The 22,257-nt window shown below is 41.5% G+C and overlaps 2 pseudogenes; one reads left to right on the top strand and one right to left on the bottom strand.

Moving 5' to 3' along the window:
- Positions 1-3,661: 3,661 nt before the first annotated feature.
- On the top strand, positions 3,662-19,561 carry LOC149234325 (copper transporter 5 pseudogene; annotated as a pseudogene).
- A 1,287-nt stretch (positions 19,562-20,848) lies between these two features.
- LOC149234326 (putative purine permease 11 pseudogene) lies at positions 20,849-21,888 on the bottom strand (annotated as a pseudogene).
- Between the last annotated feature and the right edge of the window lie 369 nt (positions 21,889-22,257).

Genomic DNA, 22,257 nt, shown 5'->3' on the forward strand with positions numbered 1-22,257 from the left:
GATGCAGCATTATGGCATCATAGGCTCGGACACATGAGTGAAAAGGGGATGAAGATTCTTCACTCAAGGAATTTGCTGCCGGGTTTGAAGAATGTTGATTTGGACTTCTGTGAGAATTGAATTTATGGAAAACATAAGAGAGTCAGATTTCTCAGAGTTGGGAAAGAAAAGAAGAATGAAAAATTAGAGCTTGTGCATACAGATGTATGGGGACCTGCTCATGTATCATCTCTCAGTGGCTCTCATTATTATGTTACTTTTATTGATGATGCAACTAGAAAAACTTGGATTTATTGTATTAAGAATAATTCTGATGTATTTGATACTTTCAAGAAATGGAAAGCTTTGGTTGAGATTGAGACAGGAAAGAAATTGAAGTGTCTTAGATCAGACAATGGAGGTGAATATTGCAACAAAGAGTTTGATAGGTACTGTTCAGAGCATGGAATTCGCATAGAGAAGACAGTTCCAAGAACACCACAAGAAAATGGTGTGTCAGAAAGGATGAACAGAACAATCATGGAGTGTGCAAGGTGCATGAGATTGCGTGCAGGATTGCCTTTATAGTTTTGGGCAGATGCTGTAGACACTGCTGTTTATCTAATAAACAGAGGGCCTTCAAGTTCCTTAGATGGTGGTGTTCCTGAGGAAGCATGGATAGGTAAAAAGGTAAACTACTCTATTTTAAAGCCTTTTGGTTGTGAGGCCTTTGTCCATATTGATAAAGAAAATAGAACAAAGCTTGAGGCAAAGTCAAAGAAATGTACCTTTATTGGATATGGTGTTAATGATTTTGGTTATCACTTATATAATTACGAAAATCACAAAATCATTAGGAGCAGAGATGTAATATTCAATGAAAAGGTCTTGTATAAGAATCAGTTGCAGGAAAAGAAATAGGAAAAGGAAAACAAGGAATACACAGTTCTTGATGAAATCACTTAAAAAGTAAAGGTGCCTGAAAAATAATAATAATCAACAACCACAACAACAGCAACCACCACAACAACAACAGGCACCCCAAACACCTGAAAGTGGTGTTAGAAGATATACCAGGATAAGTAGATCCCCTGAACGATACTCTCCTTCATTATATTATTTATTGTTCACTGAGTCCGGTGAACCCGAATGTTATGAAGAAGCAATGCAGGTTGAAAGCAGGAAGAAGTGGGAGGTAGCCATGGAAGAAGAGATGGACTCCTTAATGCATAACCAGACTTGGGATTTAGTCAGGTTGCCTATAGGAAAAACTACATTGAAGAATAAATGGGTTTACAGGCTGAAGGAAGAAGATGGAGGAAACAGAGGTATAAAGCTGGACTTGTGGTGAAGGGGTTTGCACAGAAGAAAGGTATTGATTTTGATGAAATATTTTCTCCTGTTGTTAAAATGACTTCAATCAGAACTATTTTAAGTCTTGTAGCAACTGAAGATTTTCATCTTGAGCAGTTAGATGTAAAGACAACATTTCTCCATGGGGATTTGGAGGAAGAGATATATATGCAGCAGCCACAAGGATATGAGGTGAAAGGGAAGGAGAAACTTGTGTGCAGGTTGAAGAAGAGCTTGTATGGCTTAAAACAGGCTCCAAGGCAGTGGTATCTAAAATTTGACAAGTTTATGTCTGAACAAGGTTATACTAGATGTCACTCTGATCATTTTGTTTATTTGAAAAAGCAAAATGATGGCAGCTATATTATATTATTATTGTATGTAGATGACATGCTTGTTGCAGGATCTAACATGCAGGAAATAAATGTTCTCAAAAGAAACGTGGCAAATTCATTTGCAATGAAGGATTTGGGAGCTGCAAAACAAATCCTTGGTATGAGAATAACTAGAGACAGGAAAAATCGTAAATTAACATTGTCTCAGAATGAGTACATTCAAAAGGTGTTGAAAAGATTTAACATGCACAATGAAAAACCAGTTAGTACACCTTTTGCTAGCCATTTCAAACTTAGCAAGGAAATGTGCCCAAAGACCCAAGAAGACATCGATTATATGTCTAAAGTTCCATATGCATCAGCGGTTGGAAGATTAATGTATGAAATGGTCTGCAAAAGGCCTGATATTGCACATGCAGTGGGAGTTGTAAGTAGGTACATGAACAATCTAGGAAAGGAACATTGGATGGCAGTGAAATGGATTCTCAGATATTTGAAAGGTACCACAAATCAAGCATTATGCTTTGGTGGTTCAAACATCTCCCTACAAGGATATGTTGATGCAGGTATGGCAGGTGACAGAGATAACAGGAGGAGCACTACAGGATATGTATTTACTGTTGGAGGAACAGCTGTCAGTTGGGTTTCAAAAATCCAAAGTGTTGTTGCAATTTCAACAACAGAAGCAGAGTATGTTGTTGCTACAGAGGCTAGTAAAGAAATGATTTGGTTACAAAGGTTTATGGGTGAATTGGGTAAGGAGCATGATATGGGCACGTTATATAGTGATAGCCAAAGTGCCATTCATCTTGCAAAGAACTCAACATTTCATTCCAGGACTAAACACATACAACTCAAGTACCATTTTATACGATCAGTGTTGGAAGATGGAGAGTTGAAGCAGGAAAAGATAAACACTAGCCAGAATCCTGTAGATATGCTAACAAAAGTTGTAACCAGGGAGAAACTAAGAATATGCTCAGTTTCAATTGGTCTTCAAGGATGACGATGAAGATGAGAAACAGCCAGGTCCAAAGAGGAGTCCTTGTCCAGCAAATGGAGCAGTGGTGGAGTTGTTACAATCAGTCTCCAAGTGTGAGATTGTTGGGTGTGGAGCCTAATTATCTTCTATATTCAAAGGTATCGCCACATTAGACCCCAGTTCAAAATGGGGGCGGAAACGCCGCCGGTAAAATATTCGCTGCAGGGGGGGTCCAGGGGGGGCGGCTGCGACCTTTGGGAGCCCCCCCCTGGCGGGGGGTTTCGGGGCAGCGCCCTCGAAGCTAAAAACAGTTGCAAAATTGCCTTGTAAAAGTATAGTAATTTCTAGTCAATCTGGTCCGTTCATTAGGTGGATGATCTGACGGTAGAACTTATGTTTAGTTTATGGTTTTTTGCCCTAGAAGGAAACCCCTCTCTTTGTATGAGGGCATTGTATTTGAGGTTGTGTGATATATGTGTATTCTATGAGCAGGAAATAGAGAGGTGAGACTGTGAGAGAAAACATAGGATATTACAGCGGATCTACTGTAGGTTGTGTCTCTTCATTTTGCTGGATAATAGAAAGGAAGGACTGGTTGTTCGGGGTGGACGTAGCCCAAACTGGGTGAACCATGTATATCTATGTCTCTCTTGTTTTATGCACTTTCTGTGTTTATATTTCTGCAATATTTTATGTGTTCCATTGCTCCATAATATATAATTTTCTAACATCTGATTTGTGTCAGCAACGGTTTTTGGTGTGGAAGAAAACTTATGAAGATGAATATCAAGCCATACATTCCTGATTTCAAGCTTGCATTTGAGCATTTTTGTATACATGCTGGAGGGAGGGCAGTCTTGGACGAGTTGGAGAAGAACATACCACATCAGAATGGTATACTTTTTATCTATTTTGATATCGACGACCAGACCCTAAATTGGATCTGTTAGGGGCATTTCGAACGAAATTATGGAAAAGGGTTTCATCCCAATTCGAACTCGAGACCTCCAAGATGATGCAAATGACATTTTACTAGGGGAGAGAGGTGACCCTACTGTTCGACAACTGGAAGACTCAATCATGGCTTGGTTACTTGCTTACCCTTGTTGTTGTATTTCTTTTTTCTGTATTTCATGAGTATATTGTCAATCCGCGGTCTCGTTTCAAGGGGATTTGTTACACTAAAAAATATCACCATGGCTATTTACAGTTAGTATGGCTCTATCAACAGTCATGCTATCCTCCTGGGCAAGTCTTATGCCTCTGCTCTCCATGTCAAACTCCAAAAAGAGAGAAAGTCTTTGTAAATGTGTTTATCTCTGGGTACGCAGATTCTCTCGGCCTTACCTGCGTATACGCACCTAATGTTCACAAAAACTGCGTACTTGTACGCTCTGTATGTAAAGGGGCAGGTGCGTACACCTGTAAAGGTCAAAAGGCGCGAGTTTCATCTTTAAAAATTACTTGTGGTCATTTCTAGAGCATTCTAGAAGGTTGTTCGATGTGTATTGAGCACCTCCAGATGGTTCATGTACCCCTATGAAAGAGGAACTTATCCCATCAAGAGAGGAGTTATCCCATCCAAAGAGGGGATTATCCCATTGATGGTGGACCTGATTAACTTCCTCTTGAGCACTATAAATACAGGCATTGGGCCAGAAGGAGGGGAGGTTGAAAGCTAAACATTTCTGAGGGTAGATGCTGCTGGAATGAGGACTCCCATTTAGAAGCTTGTGAGGAGAGATTCCCATCCTTTCTTGTTTCATTTGGAAGTGGGTGAGCTTTGTCAAAGTAAAGGAGAACTCTTGATGGACCCTGGGAGGGACTTGTACAACACCAAGGCTCAGGTTGTAATTGTTCCTTTTGTTTCCTATTAATGCAAATGAGTCCATTCTTCTCAATAACTTGTTATTTATGAGTTGTTTCATGTACTCCTTGGTCTATATGTTAAATATGTTTTATTTTATGAGATTATCAAGTGCTATTTAATTGTTTGATTTTTAGTGAATGCAGGTTTCGAAGTGAAGGAGGAGCTCATCCGGATCGGCGAGGCTAGACTGCTACAATAGCGTTGGACTACTGGTAGGATCTAAACACTTGATTGCTTGTATGGTAAATGCATGTTTAGAGAAGGATTTCTCTCATTTGTCTTGTTTGTCACTAGAGAGTCTTAGGCTCCTAGGGAGGTTGGTTGTGTCCGCACTATCGACTCTTTCTGCCTGACAAAATGGCGACTCCACTGGGGACTCCATTGATGTGAAATTTTTTTCCTTTGTATGCAACTTTGATCTGAGAAAAGTCATTTATTTTCTGGTTTTTGGCTGTGTCACTTTGTATTTGGGTGGGCTAGCTTAGGGATAAATTAGATTTAGTTTTTCTTGGCTTTTCCAGTAGTACGCACCCTCTGAGTATTGCACAATGCGTACCTGTATGCACTGTTGCTGTGTGCGCAGAGCGGGCCCACACCTGTCTTAACAGGTTGCCTGCATACCCTGCTAAAAATTAAGAAATTTCCATTTTTTACATTTTTCCTCTTAGATTTTGCTTTTTCTTAGTTTTTACTGCCCAGATCCATTAGTCTCCTATCAAAGATCTTCACCTGAACTTGTTTCGATAGCATTGAGTGTTTTAGTGGATTTCATAGAAGTTTAAGCCCTAGGGTTTGATTTTTGAGTAGGTCCTGTAGTGACTTTGGCGGTAGAAGTTGTCAAGCCTTAGATCTCTCTGGTTTTGTCAGCCTTCTTAGGAGTCGGACCTGTCATAAAGTCTACCTGTGAGAGCAACTTACATTTGAGTTGTCTCTTTGGCAAATTTTGAAGTGCTTGTTGATTGAGTATTGAATTCCATTTTACAAAAAGAACAAAAAGATTTGAGTTTTGTTTTGACTGGTTTTTGATTCTGCATTAGCTGGTCCTTGGCTTGATTGTGGTCAAGTAAAACAACCTAGAATCATCCTTGTAGGCTTTTGCCTCGTTAGGTTTGCTTTAGAGTAAATTTCCTTTTGATTTGCTTGTGAGTCAATTTTTCATAGATTTTATAGATTTTGAGATTGATTTTCGTTAAAATAGATTTATATGCTTTATTAAATAAAAAAAAAAATACAAAAACATCTCCTTTGAAAAGTCTTGTTTCAAGTAGCTTTGGAGTATTTTGAAAGAAAAAGAATTTTTCGTGCACGTAAGGAGTGGTCATGTTTGTATGCTTGGAAAGATAAAGAGAATTGTTTCTTTGATTGTCTTTACTAAGAAAGTTGTTTTCTATAAAATTTGCATTTTCCAACTCTCTTAGTTAGGAGTTTCATTGAAAGAGAAAAGTAGCGTAAATCATCTTAGGTGCATCTTTGTAGTGGTTTGAGTCGAGTCTACACACCATTGGTTTCATTTCCGCTACCTTTTGTCTTTAAAGAAAACCATAAAATTAACGCTTAAAGTAAAATCAACTTAGTAACTTTTATTTACTAGGGCTCTGAAACACCAATTTAGATCAGGCTAGTGTCTTGGAGTAGGAGAGTAATTAACTCTCCAAGACAACAAAACCAAACAAGTAGCTTATCTTGTGATAGAATAAATCCAATTGTCTCATTTGTACTCTCGGAAAGCTCCTCTTAAAGGAGTAGCACGAACTCGTGTCCGAACCAGTGAGGGGATCAATCCTCCCTCGTTGGGAACGACGCCAGACACGAACGTATTACAAACGGTAAACCTCGGATTAACCATTGTCGAGGAGCCAGGGGTCACTTGTCGGTAAACCTTGGATTATTGTCAAGGAAACGACAAGGGGATTGAGCTTGATACTCTGCCCTTGCGTGCTGTCGGAGTGTAGACTGTTCCCCCAGGTGCATTTGTTGCGGTGGGTAACCTTAGTGACCATTATCTTTAGGATTCTACTGAGGTGACGGTGGAGGGAAGATCCCACTGTACCTGGAGCAGACGTCGGCTAGACTCACTTGGATTTTTCGGGGGGTTCACTTCACTCGAGACGGTTAAATTGGAGGAACTTGTGCCGGTCTATTCATTAAGCAGGCTGCCGGGGTAACTGTTCCACCCGCCACTTCTGTACTGAATCCGGCGATGTTGGGTTTCATCTCCAACTAGCGTTTTCGGTCTGGAAGGCTACTGTTTGTGCTTGGTTTGACGCCCTAGATTCTTTAGGCGTGTGATTCAAATTTGTTTGGTTCTTTAGCGACTTTAGGTGGTTTGATTTGAGATTTTACTTTGTTTTCGTGTGTAGTAGTTAAAAGTTTTTAGCTGTGGCGGAATTACCGAGACAGTCCCGTAGACTTCAGGGCAAGTCACCTGAGATTGTTACCGGAACTGATTTGTTGAGGAAACTTCGTAGATCACGGGGTGGACCTCCTGAAGACGTCCCGGGTCAGTATGAAGGATTGAAGGTCCTTGTAACTCCTCCTAGTGGCAGTAGAGTAGGTTCACCTGAAGAAGGAGAGTCTTCCTTGGTAGTCCATCCAGATTACCAAAGTCTAGAGACAGGTTATAATCCTGAAGCTGTTACAGTTTCTGAGCTTGCTGGTAGTTTTTCATCTACTAGTGATATAGGCGAAGAACCTGAAATATCTGAACCTGTTACTCCAACTTCTAGTGTACCAGATTCACCCAGGGTAGAAAGAGTCATCACCGAAAATCTTCCTACTGGTTTGATAGCTATTGAAGAACTTGCTCCAGAGGAAGAATTAGGCATATCTACCCTTGAAGATCAACCTACTATTGAGCTTAGGGAGCGTGAATCTATCTTTTACAGTCCTCCTAGAAGTACTACTTGGTACCTTTCGTTAACCAATTATTTAGACAACTCAGGGGTAGGTTTTACTCCACCTCGTACTCCTTTTCCACCTGGAGGTATTTATACTCCTGTAAATATGTCTGGTCAGTCGTCCGTGTTCACTCAATCTCCTGAATATTTCTTACACGACGGTCCTTCTGTTCCCACCGGGTATCAGTCACTTTCTGGTACCTTTGCGGGGGCATCTCCTCAACCCATTGATCATGGGTTATTAGCTGGAAACAATGGTAATAAACCGTTGGGTGTAGGAGACATTTACATGATGTCAGGATCAGTTCCCGTTTCTCAACCTCAAGGTGGCCAATTACCGCTTGGGGGGCAGCCTCAATTAACGCCTGGCGGGCAACCTCAAGGTACACAAATTGTGTCTGGGGGGCAGCCTCAAGGTCAGTATGTACGTATGGTGCAATACATGCCTCAAGGTCAACCCTAGCCTCAATATGTACCCCAAGGTCAACCTCAGTATCAATATTTACCTCAAGGGTATCAACCCCAAGGGTATCAACATCAAGGGTATCAACCTCAAGGTCAAGGTCAACCCCAGTATCAGTATTTACCCCAAGTTTATCAACCTCAAGGTCAATACTCGAGTCAAGGTTATCAACCACCTCAAGGTCGGTCGTATGTTCAAGGTATGGGAACTGTACCTTTCAGTTATCAATCCTATCCTCAATCCGGTTATGGATCTCAGTATCCTCAACCTGTTACGGGTCAATACCCCGGAATGATAGTGTGGGATCCATCACAGGGTCAACAGGTGTTGCAGCCAAGTATACAGTTGGTACCTCAAACTGGACAACCCGTGGTTTCTGGTTCACCCCAGCAACCGCAACCTGTCCAGTCAAATGTTCAAACTTCTGTAACTTCGGTAGTTACTCAGCCGCCAATTGCACCTAGTACTCCATCTCAAATGGCTGCAGCAACTACCGCAACATCTGCCGCACTTACTTCTGGAGTATCGATAGCTCCTGTTTCTACTGTCTCTGTAACTACTCCTCAGACATCTTTACCCCTATCTGGATCTACCATTCAAACTACGGTTCAGATGCCTGTAGGTCAGCCTGGTATAAGTACGGTTGTCACTACTCAACCGCAATTTTTTCATCAACCGTACCAGGGAAAGTACCAATATGGGCAAGCTGTCCAGCAACCGGTTTACCAGTATCAACCGTATCCTGGGTACACTTATCAACAACCTCAACAACCCCGATACGGTCTGGTTAATCCTGGCTTTCCAGGAGGATATAATATCCCGAATGCGATCCCTGTTCCAAGTTATCCTGGATATCCTCCTCTTGGGACTGGTCTTGTGACCCAGAGTTTTAGAGATCTTAACCGGCAGTTACCATTTATCGCAACTTTGGATTTACCAGACTTGACGCGCCTAACGAATGATCCAATTCAATATCTTCCGTTATGTCCACCAATGCCAAATAAGTTGCCCAGTGATATACCCAAGTTCAAAGGTAAGCCTGGAGAGGATCCGTCCAATCACGTGATGACTTACCACCTCTGGTGTGCTTCCAATTCTATCTCGGATGATTCGATCTGCTTACGTCTTTTCCAGCGTACACTCATTGGTCTCGCGGCGAAGTGGTACATTGAGTTACCACGGGCCTCTTTTTACAATTTTAGCCAGTTAGCTACCTCGTTCTTAACTCACTTTCAGTTGCCGGTCAGATACGATAACGGCACGGAGTTATTAACTTCACTAAAACAATCGACGTCCACGTATATTTCCGATCACATTCATGAGTGGAGACGTCGAAGAAGGTTAGTGAAAGTTTTTATTCCGGACCAAATCTTAGCTGAATGGTTTGTTAAATCATTATTACCGAAGATTACTGAAGATGTAGCTAAGGCCGGAGTAGTTACTGAGGAGCAAGTCATTGCTCAGGCGCAGTACCTTGACTTAGTTTATACTCAGTCGGGTACGTTACATGAGAAGATCCCAGATCTTCCAAAATCAAATCAAATCGCTGCTGCTCCTTCAGGATCTCATGCCGCTGATGGTATGATTGGTACGGTGAACACAAATAGCAAGAAGAAGTCTTCCAAGAATTCTACTACTCCTATAATCACCTTGCCTGATTCCCCGACAGGAGAGTCTTCTCCTGAACTTTCCGCCGATATTCACGCTGTAGAGTCATCTACGGCCAAATCAAAAAACGGTGGAAAGAAGAAAGGAAAGAAGAAGGCTAAAGCAGACAAGGCTCCGAAGGAGAAAACAGAAAAGTCGGAAACCCATGACAAAAAGCGCAAACCTCGATATCCTTGTCTTATTTGTGAAGAGGATCATTTTACAAGAGATTGCCCTCATCGGGCCGAGGTTGTGAAAATAGTCAAAGGTTCTCCCACTCCTATTGTGTTGAAAGATCCATTTCCAAAGCAGGAGAGTAAAATGATAGGTTCTTCCTCGACTGCCAGTGAAGAACCCATTTTGATGATGTCTCATGTGAGGATTGCGACTCGGTCGCAAGATTATGGTAGTAAGAATCCTGTTGATGGTAAGGAAGCAGAATCTTCTCATTCTAATCCATCAACCTCAGCTCCTGGTTCCGATCCACTACAGATCGAAAAACCTAACCCGGAATTAGTAATCAAACCGCCCGCCAAGGGTGTACTTCGAAGGTCTGCTTTCAATCCACATGCGAGAGCGGCCCAGAATTACAACATTGTTGAGGACTTAGCTGTTTCACCCTCAGCAATGTCGGCTTTAGAAGTGCTGCAATCATGCCCAGCACAACGAAAATTACTTTTGTCGGCTATCGGAGCTGTTGATGTTCAGGACCCGAATCTGATAATCTTCGATCTAGAAAATAGTACACCGCGCCTACCCCATCAAATGGCTTTCCAGATTCCAGTGATAGTCAAAAACAGGCCTATTCATCGGACTGTAATTGATGAGGGAACTTCCACGTGTATTATGTCGATTCAGTGTTGGAGATCACTTGGTTCTCCTTCGCTGAACCAATCCCCGACCATCCTTAAGGCCTTTGATGGCCGTGGGTTCCGTCCGTTTGGTATTCTACAGGAATTGCCTATAGGGGTAGAAGGTAAAACCGTTAGTCTGGATGTGGAGGTGGTTGATGCCCCTCTAGACTACAACCTTCTTTTGGGTCGAAGTTGGTCATATGCTATGACAGCGGTCGTTTCATCGGTCTTCAGAGTAATAAAGTTTCCACATAACGGCAAGATCGTGACAATTGATCAGCTGACATACTTTTCATCCGACCCAGCCTCTTCAGAGAGTATCCAGCATGTCGGTAAGACAAAAATCCCCTATAGGGACGTTGGCGTAGGTTTAGTTAAAGATTCCGGTTTACTGGGAACTTTTCCTTTCCCTCCAATCAACGCAGACCCTTCATTTGCATCAATTCATATGATTACATTAGACACCATTATTTACGACGATCCTTGGATTGTCCCATCTGAATCTGAGACAGACTCATTCGGTGATGCTATGCCTTTGAGTCCATATGAAATTGCTTATGAAGCCGTCGTGTCTTTTACCGACTCGCGTTCAACCCAAATCGACCAAATGAATGTGGTCAGTGAGGAATCACTTTTCACATCAACCTCAGAACGGATAACGTTTCCTGAAGTCGTGTCATCTGACGAACAACTTCGCGAAATCCTCAGTGTAGACGATCTACCATGGGAAGATCTTCATCATAGATCTTCGTTTTTACCTGAGAGTGATGACTTTGAAAATGATTTTTCATCTATTTTTACCGCTGAATATGTCAAAGACGCTCAGAATCCAACGAAACATCCTGATTCAGAGTTGAATTTAGGGAATATTTCTCGCACTATTCCCATTGACATTTCAGTGAAGCCCGGAATTGAGGAAAACATTCATATAGGTGCCTCATGTACAGAAGATGAAATTCAAACTTACAAGGCCCTATTCCAAGAATTCCGCGATGTGTTTGCCTGGTCTTACGAGGAAATGCCAGGAATCGATCCTGCCATTGTTGTTCATGAAATAAAGACCTACCCGGACGCTAAACCCGTCCGGCAACGGTTGCGTCAGATTCACCCTCGAAAAGCAGCTGCGATTAAAGCAGAAGTCAAAAAGCTGTTGAAAGCAGGTTTCATTTATCCAATCCCGTTAACAGATTGGGTATCGAATATTGTTCCGGTTAACAAGAAACAAGGAACAATAAGAATCTGTATCGACTATAGGGATATAAATCGAGCTTGTCCAAAAGACAACTATCCTACGCCCTATATCGATCAAATAATTGATGATTGTGCCGGAAGTGAAATGTTTTCCTTTATGGATGGTTTTTCGGGCTATAATCAAATCAATATTCTACCTGCCGATCAACCAAAAACGGCATTCATTTGTCCATGGGGGACATTTGCTTATTGAAAATTACCTTTTGGGCTTAAGAATGCCGGAGCCACTTTTCAACGGGCGATGTCTTATGCATTTCATGACATCAAGCACATTGTGCAACCCTACCTCGATGATTTGCCTGCTCATTCTTTACATCGAGCTGATCACCTTGTCCACTTACGAGCAATCTTTATGAGGTGTAGGCATTATCGTATTCGGTTGAATCCGCACAAGTGTGTATTTTGTATAGAAGTGGGTCGATTGCTGGGATTTGTTGTTTCAAAAGCCAGCATTCGCGTCGATCCCTCGAAGGTCGAAGCTATCATCAAATTGCCTCCTCCTTCGAGTTTGCGCCAACTCCAAAGTTTGCAAGGGAAAGCAAACTTTTTACGCCGATTCATTCCAAACTACGCCGAGGTCACTAAGGGTTTTACACGGTTGTTGAAACAGAACGCTCAATTCTTTTGGGACGAGATTGCCCAACAATCTTTTGATGCACTTAAGCACGCGTTGACCCATGCACCGTTGTTGCATCCTCCCAACTACAACCAGGACTACTTCTTATACCTCGCAGCTTCGCATTCCACTATTGGAATGGTGTTAGTCCAAGAAGATGAATTCGGAACGGAACATGTGATATATTATCTTAGTAGGACGTTAAACCCCACTGAGCTAAAATATTCGCATGTGGAGAAATTGGCCCTGGCAGCCGTTCAAGCTGTCCAACGTTTTCGTCACTACATTCTTCTCCGTAAAACTACAGTTATTTCGGATTGCAACCCTATGATTTATATTTTGACTAAACAACTGCTAGGGGGCAAGTACTCTAAATGGATCGTTATCCTGCAAGAGTTCGACTTGGAGTTCGAGAAGTCCAAGTCTAAGAAATCCTTAGTTTTTGCGGAATTGATGTGTGATTTCCCGCGTACTGACACAGAGACTGTGGCAGAGGAGTCCATTGCGGACGAATCTTTGTTTCTTATCAGTACTTTAGATCCGTGGTATGGGGATATAATCATCTATCTCCAAACCCAAACCTTTCGGCCTGAAGCTTCAAAGTCGGAGCGTCGAAAAATTCGGTTTCAATCCCAGCAATACAGAATTATTAGAGATACACTTTATCGCCGGGGGGCAGACTTGGTTTTTCGACGTTGTTTAACTCACGAAGAGGCTGAGAGAGTTTTGAATGATTGTCACTCTGGAGCGTGTGGCGGTCATATGTCTGGGTATGCCACAGCTCAGAAGGTGTTGCGTGCTGGCTATTTCTGGCCATCCATGTTTAAAGATTGTATCATTGCGGTCCGAAAATGCCACAACTGTCAAGTGTTTGATCGCAAGATGCGCGCACCACCTGCTCCTCTCCATCCTATAATTTCCGTTGGTCCTTTCGCCAAATGGGGTATCGATTTTATTACTTGTAACCCTCACTCGGCGGGGGGGCATGCGTATATCATCCTCGCGGTTGATTATTTTACTAAATGGGCGAGGCGATGCCTACATTCGACGCAAGCGGCAAAACAGCTGCAGTTTTCGTATTCAATCACATTATAACTAGGTTTGGTGTCCCGCAAGCGATCATCACTGACCATGGGAGCCATTTTCGAAACATCATGATGACTGAGCTTACAAGCCAGCTTGGTTTGCGCCACGATAGCTCTACTCCTTATTATCCGCAAGCCAACGGTTTGGTTGAGTCTATCAACAAAGTTCTGGTTATCATGATCCGACGAATCATTGGTATTCATCGGTCGAATTGGCACAACATGTTTTTTTCAGCGCTATGGGCATACCGAACCTTCAGTGAAAACTTCAACAGGGTTCACTCCTTTCCAGCTAGTTTATGGCTTGGAAGCTGTGTTACCCATTGAATGCGAAATCCCATCACTTCAAATGGCTGTCGAATTACTCCCAGCTACTTCCGAAGAGGAGAAACGTTTATTATACTTAGCTCAATTAGATGAGACTCGACGTGACGCTGCATTGGCAATCGAGACTCACGCGAAGCGAATGAAAGCTCAGTATGATAGAAATGTAACCCTCGAAGTTTTTCGGAGGGAGACCTAGTGCTATTATATGATCAAGCTAACGATAAGCTAGGTGCTGGAAAATTCGTTCCCTATGTGGCATGGACCCTACATTGTAAAGCGAAAGCTAGCAAAAGGGCCTATGAGCTGGTAGATTTTGATGGGGACTCTTTGGGTAAACCCAGAAATGGACTTTACCTAAAGAGGTATTATGCTTAAATGGTGGGTATGGAGAATTTTTAGTTAGGTTAGGTTTTCTTTCTAGCTAGTATGTTTGTTAGTTTAGATAGTGTGCTTAGCTTATAAAGTGTGTTTTCGTCGTTATTCTGGCTTATCTTGGTTTTACTCTCTGATATTGCAGATGTCGACGCCTCTCCAAACGTACATTGGATTTGCCGATGGTGCTTGTCGTAGTACACATAATATCTCTTCCGCAGCTTGGGTTATCTATTCGCCCTCTGACGAGTTAGTTTCTATGCATGGGGTGAGCCTCGGTCAAACAACGAACAACATTGCAGAATACAGTGCAGTGGTTGAATTATTGTCTGAATCTATTTCATTTGGAATTCGACATTTGATAGTGAGGTTAGATTCTGAACTTGTTGTATTACAGTTTAATAGAGTATATGCCATTAGGAACCCTGTGTTATTAAGGTTGTTTTTGAGAGTGCGTCTCTTGGAACGTGAATTTGATTACATTGAATATCAGCATATTCCAAGGTCTTTAAATACATTAGCAGATGCAATTGCTTCTCGAATGTTGGACAGACATTTGCGATAATCATGCAAGTAAATTTAAAAACATTTCATCACATATGTTAAACAAGATAAGTCGGTAATAATGATATATATATATATAGATAGGAGTGTGTCAAAAATATATATCGTCTTCGATCATAGGTTGAAAAACACCTTATGATCGGCAAAAATGATAAGTACAAAAAACCAAAAATGTCATATGTGTCTACAAAAGTGACTAGCCAATCACTGATGGTGCTCTCTATACGAGACCACTGCCCACGCTACCCTACACAGGAACCTCCTGAAAGGTCCTGGGACTGCGACCACATAGCGCTGAAGTCGAATAGGAATGTCATCTATGGTGGTCTCTGGTATACCCGCCGTCAGACACTCTAGATCCTGTTCCAGCTCGGCTAAGGTCTCTGCGGCCGCATCCTGTGGGGCTGGTGCTGGTACAGCTGGTACTCTCCTCTCAAAAGCCCGGAGGTTGGCCGGACGCCGTGGACCTACATCTGCATTTTGAAAATTGTGCTGTCAGTTTTGAGACGATATATATAAAAAACAAAAAAAAAAATGGATAATTTAAAAAACTTGTGAAAAATGGAATACCTCTGTCGTCCCACTGTTCTCCCTGTGGAAGAACCATGTCCGGATCATTCCGAAAATCCATTCCGGCATAGGGAAAGTCTTGAATAGCAAAGACCTGGTCCTCTAGCCAGTGAAAGTAACCATCAAGAAATCGAACAACTGTCGCGCCCCTCATCAGGATGTCGGGCCAATTACCGCAACCCATCTCGTCAACTTAGGGTCCCGAGGAGCCCCAACTGGAACAGTAAGATGCTGGGGGATCAGCATTGGAACTCTCTCTAGGCAAAGCTCACAACTAAAGGGCCATATCCAAAGGTCTTTAGTTGTCCGTTCTTTGCCCTGGTTAGTTGGCCCTTCATATTGGCCAACACAGCATCGCACCAGTTGAAAATGGTGCCTCGGTAGCAATCTATCGCCATCCGCATTTGGGACCCGGTGGCAATGTGCAAGGCGGCTGCGCTGCAGAGTCTGGTAACAGTAAAGGCTATCACCATATGTTCGGCAGGGATATGTACTTGATTTCTATCCCTTTCTCCTAGTTTTGATTGTTGCACCACTCTAGCCGGAGGCTAGCAAGGGATTGGCCACCCGGCCTAGTCCCGACAAGAGTCAGTTGCTCGCCCCTATTAGGCAAGCCAGAGAGAAAATATATGTCGGAGGGCTCTATCTCGAGCTGGTTCTCTCCGATGTAGAAAGCATTGATCCTGAATGTTCCACCTTTCAACCAGCCACTCAAGGAATGGCACCTGGCCCTCATGCCAGGTATGGCCCAGTATTTGTATAGACCGCATGCTTTTAACGCATCAATAGAAGGTTGATGACCAATTGCGGCCAAATCAATGTCCTTGTGTTCTCTTTCATGCCAATCAAGCATGGTGTGCACCCTGCACATCATAAAACATCTATTAGAGTCCATAAAATTTTAAAATTTTGGTATATTTTGGAGAAATGAGGGTTTCAAAACGTGTTTTGCGGGGTACGCACCCCGGCTTTAGGAACAGAGCATCTGGACGCAGCTTCCTTAAGGCCAGGTGCGTACGCCCGGTATTTGCCCCATTGAGAAAATATCGGGGTACGCAGGTCAGCAGTGCATGACCTGCGTACCCCGAAGGCGCATCTTGAAACCCCAAGACCTCCAAAAAAATCAAATAAAAACCTAAAAATGAATTTTAAATGGATGAAAGCAAGAGAAGGATGTTGTAGAATACCTGATGAGACGGCGTTCGATTCTGACGGTCGGATTCTCCGCAATATCCACAGGAAGTTTCTTGTCAAAAGCCCTTTTCTCAACCTCAACAGTGAAATGGTAAAAATGACATGGTAAAAGGTCTTTTTATAGGTTTTTTGGATGAATGATTGCTAATTTTGTTTATTTTTCACCATGAAAGATATTTTTCAATGTATTTTTGCCCATCTTAAACAGGTATGAGTAATGTGTTGTTTTTGTGCAGGACAAAAGGACTTTAGGGTAAAATCATCATTTTTCACGAACCAAAACATCAGAGTCATCTTTTAAGCTCTTTTTTGACTCCTAAAACATGAAAAGATTGCCGAGCGTTTCTTTTACACTCGTTAAAACGGAATTAAAAGACGGTCCCCTTATAGCTCTTTTCTGACCGTAAAAACAGGAAAAGGTTGCCGGGTTTTTGTCGTTTCAAACTCGATAAGGAAATAAAATGACGTGTCCTTGATCGCTTTTTACTTTTCAGGTCAGTGGCACTAATCATGAAAGTACTCCTTGGTCGCAAGATCAAGCGGTTCTCCCAGGTATTATTTTATACTTTTTCGGGCTTGGGGGACACAAATTTACGAAAAAGTTCAACCTGGAGTCTTCTTAAGTTTTTCAGACTCTCTAAAATTGAAAAACGCCGAGTTTCTCCTATACTGGGCTCATTAAAATTTCACAGTAAAGGGCCTGTTCAATTACAAACAGGAACGAACCACTCCTTCCTAGGGTTCGAATCAAAACTAGGTTGGACTCATCCGAAGGATGAGCTTATAATCAAGCATATGTTATCCTCCTCAAGCTTGTAAAAATAAAGAGGTACTTGCCAGAAATGGTGGGGGAAAAGAGAGAAGAATGAGCCTATTTGTTATCCTTTGTCTCAGAAGAAACCTTATTACCACTCTTGAACACGACACTTTTCATTCACCTGGGTTGGGAAATCCTTTGCCTCACAGTTGATCAAACCACTTTGAAAGTCTTCAGCCGAGTTCCGGGATTAACTTTGAGTCATTCGTTACCAAGCCATCTGTTGTGTCGTTATGTGTTCAAGAGGTCTGCAAACAAAACTTTCATCTGCAAAAATACTTGTCATCCATTTGACCATCCCTGAGTCAGTCCTTACAGCAACATTTCTTCAACTTGAACAATGATTTCGTGTTGTGGGCTTGCCTGCAACGGGTCGCTTTCTATCGACATCAGCACATTATCTAGAGAGATGACTTAGAAATCGTCAGTACCTTGAATCTGCATGCATCAATGGCAGGTTTCTCGCCTTTGACGTCAGTTTACATCATTGACTTTCGATCGAAGGATTCCGTGAAATGTTCGACATCAACTCATTCATTCACATCTCATGGATTGTACTGGGTACTTTGAGAACCATTGACATTACTGGTGGTCTCTCTCACACTTGTTAACAGTTTACATCATCGACTGGTAATCAAGTGGTTTCTACCATGTTCGACATCAACTCATTTATTCGCATGGCTAGAATCGTACCAATTTGGGAAGTAGAAATGAAGACCCTGGATCTAGTTCCCACCATCCACGCTGCGAGGAGTTTTGTATTCATTATATAGTAGACCAATTATAAATAGATGGTTGCTTCCATACTGTCTCTACGCAAGTCTATGATTATGATGTACTGCAAGATCATTCCTGTATCAGAGTAGTTAGTCTGTTAGTTAAAGTTTTATCTGAGTATGGGAATGCCTACCTCAGCGATGATATAATCTTATACATGTATTTTGTGTTGAAAATTGCAGGTTCTCACCAGGCTCTCCACGAGATAATCCTTGAAATGATAAAGCGCTTCACACCTTCCTAGATAATACAAAACCCTAATCTACTACAGGCTTCGCACTTTAGGGGGCAATCTGTTACACTAAAAAATGTCACCAAGGCTATTTACAGTTAGTATGGCTCTATCAACAGTCATGCTATCCTCCTGGGCAAGTCTTATGCCTCTGCTCTCCATGTCAAACTCCAAAAAGAGAGAAAGTCTTTGTAAATGTGTTTATCTCTGGGTACGCAGATTCTCTCGGCCTTACCTGCGTATACGCACCTAATGTTCACAAAAACTGCGTACTTGTACGCTCTGTATGTAAAGGGGCAGGTGCGTACCCTTGTAAAGGTCAAAAGGCGCGAGTTTCATCTTTAAAAAGTTACTTGTGGTCATTTCTAGAGCATTCTAGAAGGTTGTTCGACGTGTATTGAGCGCCTCCAGATGGTTCATGTACCCCTATGAAAGAGGAACTTATCCCATCAAGAGAGGAGCTATCCCATCCAAAGAGGGGATTATCCCATTGATGGTGGACCTGATTAACTTCCTCTTGAGCACTATAAATACAGGCATTGGGCCAGAAGGAGGGGAGGTTGAAAGCTAAATATTTCTAAGGGTAGATGTTGCTGGAATTAGGACTCCCATTTAGAAGCTTGTGAGGAGAGATTCCCATCCTTTCTTGTTTCATTTGGAAGTGGGTGAGCTTTGTCAAAGTAAAGGAGAACTCTTGATGGACCCTGGGAGGGACTTGCACAACACCAAGGCTCAGGTTGTAATTGTTCCTTTTGTTTCCTATTAATGAAAATGAGTCCATTCTTCTCAATAACTTGTTATTTATGAGTTGTTTCATGTACTCCTTGGTCTATATGTTAAATATGTTTTATTTTATGAGATTATCAAGTGCTATTTAATCATTTGATTGTTAGTGAATGCAGGTTTCGAAGTGAAGGAGGAGCTCATCCGGATCGGCGAGGCTGGACTGCTACAATAGCGTTGGACTACAGGTAGGATCTAAACACTTGATTTATTGTATGGTAAATGCATGTTTAGAGAAGGATTGCTCTCGTTTGTCTTGTTTGTCACTAGAGAGTCTTAGGCTCCTAGGGAGGTTGGTTGTGTCCGCACTATCGACTCTTATCGCCTGACAGGATTTTGAGTGGAAAAGCTGCCTCATACCTAATTGCTCCTCTAATTGGAAGAAACCCTAGAGTACTTGGATTTAGGGTCATGGAATTGGTATTTTTTGGTTTGAATGCAGGGCTAGGATATTTGCTCATGTTGGCAACAATGTATTTCAATGGGGGGGTTTTATAGCTGTGATCTTGGGGTTTGTTGTTGGGTATTTCTTCTTTAGAAGCCATGGGGAAGTTGAAGAAGAAAACATTGAAAGTCCATGTGGGTGCTCGTGAACTTCATGATCATTGTATATTGTTGTTTTCTTTTGATGCTTTCGGTTGCAGATAATCGTGTAAATAAATTGTTCTGGTGTAAGCAGCAAGGGGGTCCCTTGCTTCATATGTTTATTTTCTTGAATGGTTTTATTGCAGAAAAGATGAATTGGAAGCTTGTAATTCTTCGGGCTTTTTTTAGGAGCCTATTGGATATTTGGAATACTCTTGTTTCTCTACTATATCCACTATTACAGATTCATATTAAACCTGGATCTTTAATGGGGGTGAAAGGTTTCAAATACCTCTTTGTGCTAATTGATACAATTGGGAATGGCGCTTACTAGCACAATTCCATATAAACCTGGATCTGTGATCTGCACTGAGGGGCTTCCAATCTCTCTTGGTGCCCCTCTATAGCAATTGAAATCGACACTTCTTATCACAGATCCAAATTAAACCTGGTTCTTTAATGTACCAAGAGGTTTCAAATCCCTTTCAGTGCCAATCTGTAGCAATCGAGATTGACAACTATTGGTTATATAGAGCACACTTGTTTCTCTGTGATATGGTCATGGATTCGGCTATTTTTGGTCTGAATGCAAGGCTGGGATATTTTCTCATGTTGGCAACGATGTTTTTCAATGGGTTTTTTTATAGCTGCCAAATGACTGAAAATAGCTGCCATTGACTGAAAATCAAAATTAAAAACACACTCAAGTCTAAATCAAGATAAAAAATCACTCAACCTTCTCGTTTTACCAAAGATGTTGTATGCTTTAGAGTTCTATGTAAAATCTATGAATTGGGCTTGTGGGCTGGGTAAGAAACTTTATTTGGTGTGAATTTTAAAGACGTGTAGAAATTGAAGACTTTTGCATTGCTTCTTTTTCTAAATTGAGATTGTAGAATAGAGTAGTTGTTAATAACATGGAGAAAGAGAATTTTGTGCAAGTTACACCTTGGATTGTCTTTGAAAATGGTCAATGGGTTCCTAGTTTACTTCCATTTGGAAATTCAAATTATTTAATTGACGTTGTAAGCTGCCCATGTAGACTTACAAAAGCTACAGTGAGAACATCGGTGTTTAATGAGCATGGAGTTATGCTTGAGCTCTAGGCTGAGAGCCTGCCACTTCAAAATTAAATTTAGTTGACTTCATAATTATTCTTGCTTAGAGTGCCAAAAAATTGGAGTTTAGTATGTCCTGATAAAATATGTTGGTGTGGGATTGCTCTTCTCTATGGAGGAAGATGTGAATTGTGAAATGCTATTCTTCATGGGCAGTAAAGACATCTATGAACATAATTAAGGATGTGATGAGCTTTCAACTAGAACAAATATCCTGGTCAGCACACTTGTAGAAGGCTTTCAATCCAAGTACCCACCATATATATAGGAAATAAATCCCAATGTACTTAACAACATCAAAATAATTTTGAGAGCTTCCATTCTCTCATGGAAGAAAGCCACTGACAATATGGGTAGAATAGGGAGGCCAGAGTGCTAATCACATTTGAGAACAAGGAAGAAACCAAAAAGATCAAACCCACTCCACCAACTGAAGAAACCTATCGTCCTATTGCAGACCATATCAATGTCATATAGTAGGAAAATTTCCCTGTTGTGAAACTCTTAGCCTCCTTTTTCATCTCTGAACTCCCACTAACAAACAATCCAACTATGCATACTATGCATACCACACTAGCAACTATGGATGTGAAAATTTGCATCTCCAAAACCACTGTAAAGGTCTCCTTCTTTATAACCTTATTGAATACAAGCTGCATCAATGGAAGAAGCAGCCCATAGATGGTAGAAGATGCAATAGTACAAATGAATCCTACAATTTACTTGGCAGTATTCACTCCCTTAGTCCTGTCATCATCTGAATGAATTGCAAGAAGAATTGCACCCAAAGTCAACAAAACCAGAGAATTCAGGATATATGGAGTAATTTTTTGCCTGTTCAGTATGAATGCAAATACATCATTGAAGGACAGTTGAATTGAACAGAGAAGAGAACAGGTCAAAACAGGCATATAAGAGATACCCCACAAGTAAAGAAGATTGTCTCCAGCTAGAAGCAAGCCCAAACCAACATATATTAGCACCAATTTGGGTGTGAGCGGGGTAATCTTAGAGGCTTTTTTTCCTTGATAAAGTACGAGAGGTATCAAAAGAATAGGACATATTTTCGATTGTACCAGAGTTGATATCCATCTACTATTACCACCATCATAAAAGTAATACATGTTAAGAAGCATAGCAGTAGCTTGACCTACAATCATTGACGAAATGCTAAATATTACAAGCACCCAATGGGTCTTCCTTTTTCCTACAAACATCTTTCTATTGGGCCCACTTCCTGGCTCTGCATCCCTGATCAAATCAGGGCCTGAAGTTTCAACCTCTTGGATGTCAAAACTTGGAAAGTGAATTGGTTTTCATGGAACCGGGTGCATACTCAATGATATCAAAAATGCATTGGGTGTGTCTTAAGAAGCAATGTGTTCAATTGTTCCTTGAAGGAGCACTGAGAAAAGTGGACGACATGGCTAGGTATTGGAGGTGGATTATGCTCTGGAATAAAGTAATCGAGTAGGTCAAAGAAATATATTGTATTTCATCGCTGGTCATGCTAATGGAAATTTTAGTTGAAGTCTGTTGTTTTAGAACTTTGAGTCTTTGGCACTACCGTTTTTAGAATTTCAATA

Source organism: Pinus tabuliformis, chromosome 8, assembly GCF_031772625.1.
Source record: "Pinus tabuliformis cultivar Carrire ecotype Pingquan chromosome 8, CPIR1, whole genome shotgun sequence".
Lineage (NCBI taxonomy): Eukaryota > Viridiplantae > Streptophyta > Pinopsida > Pinales > Pinaceae > Pinus > Pinus tabuliformis.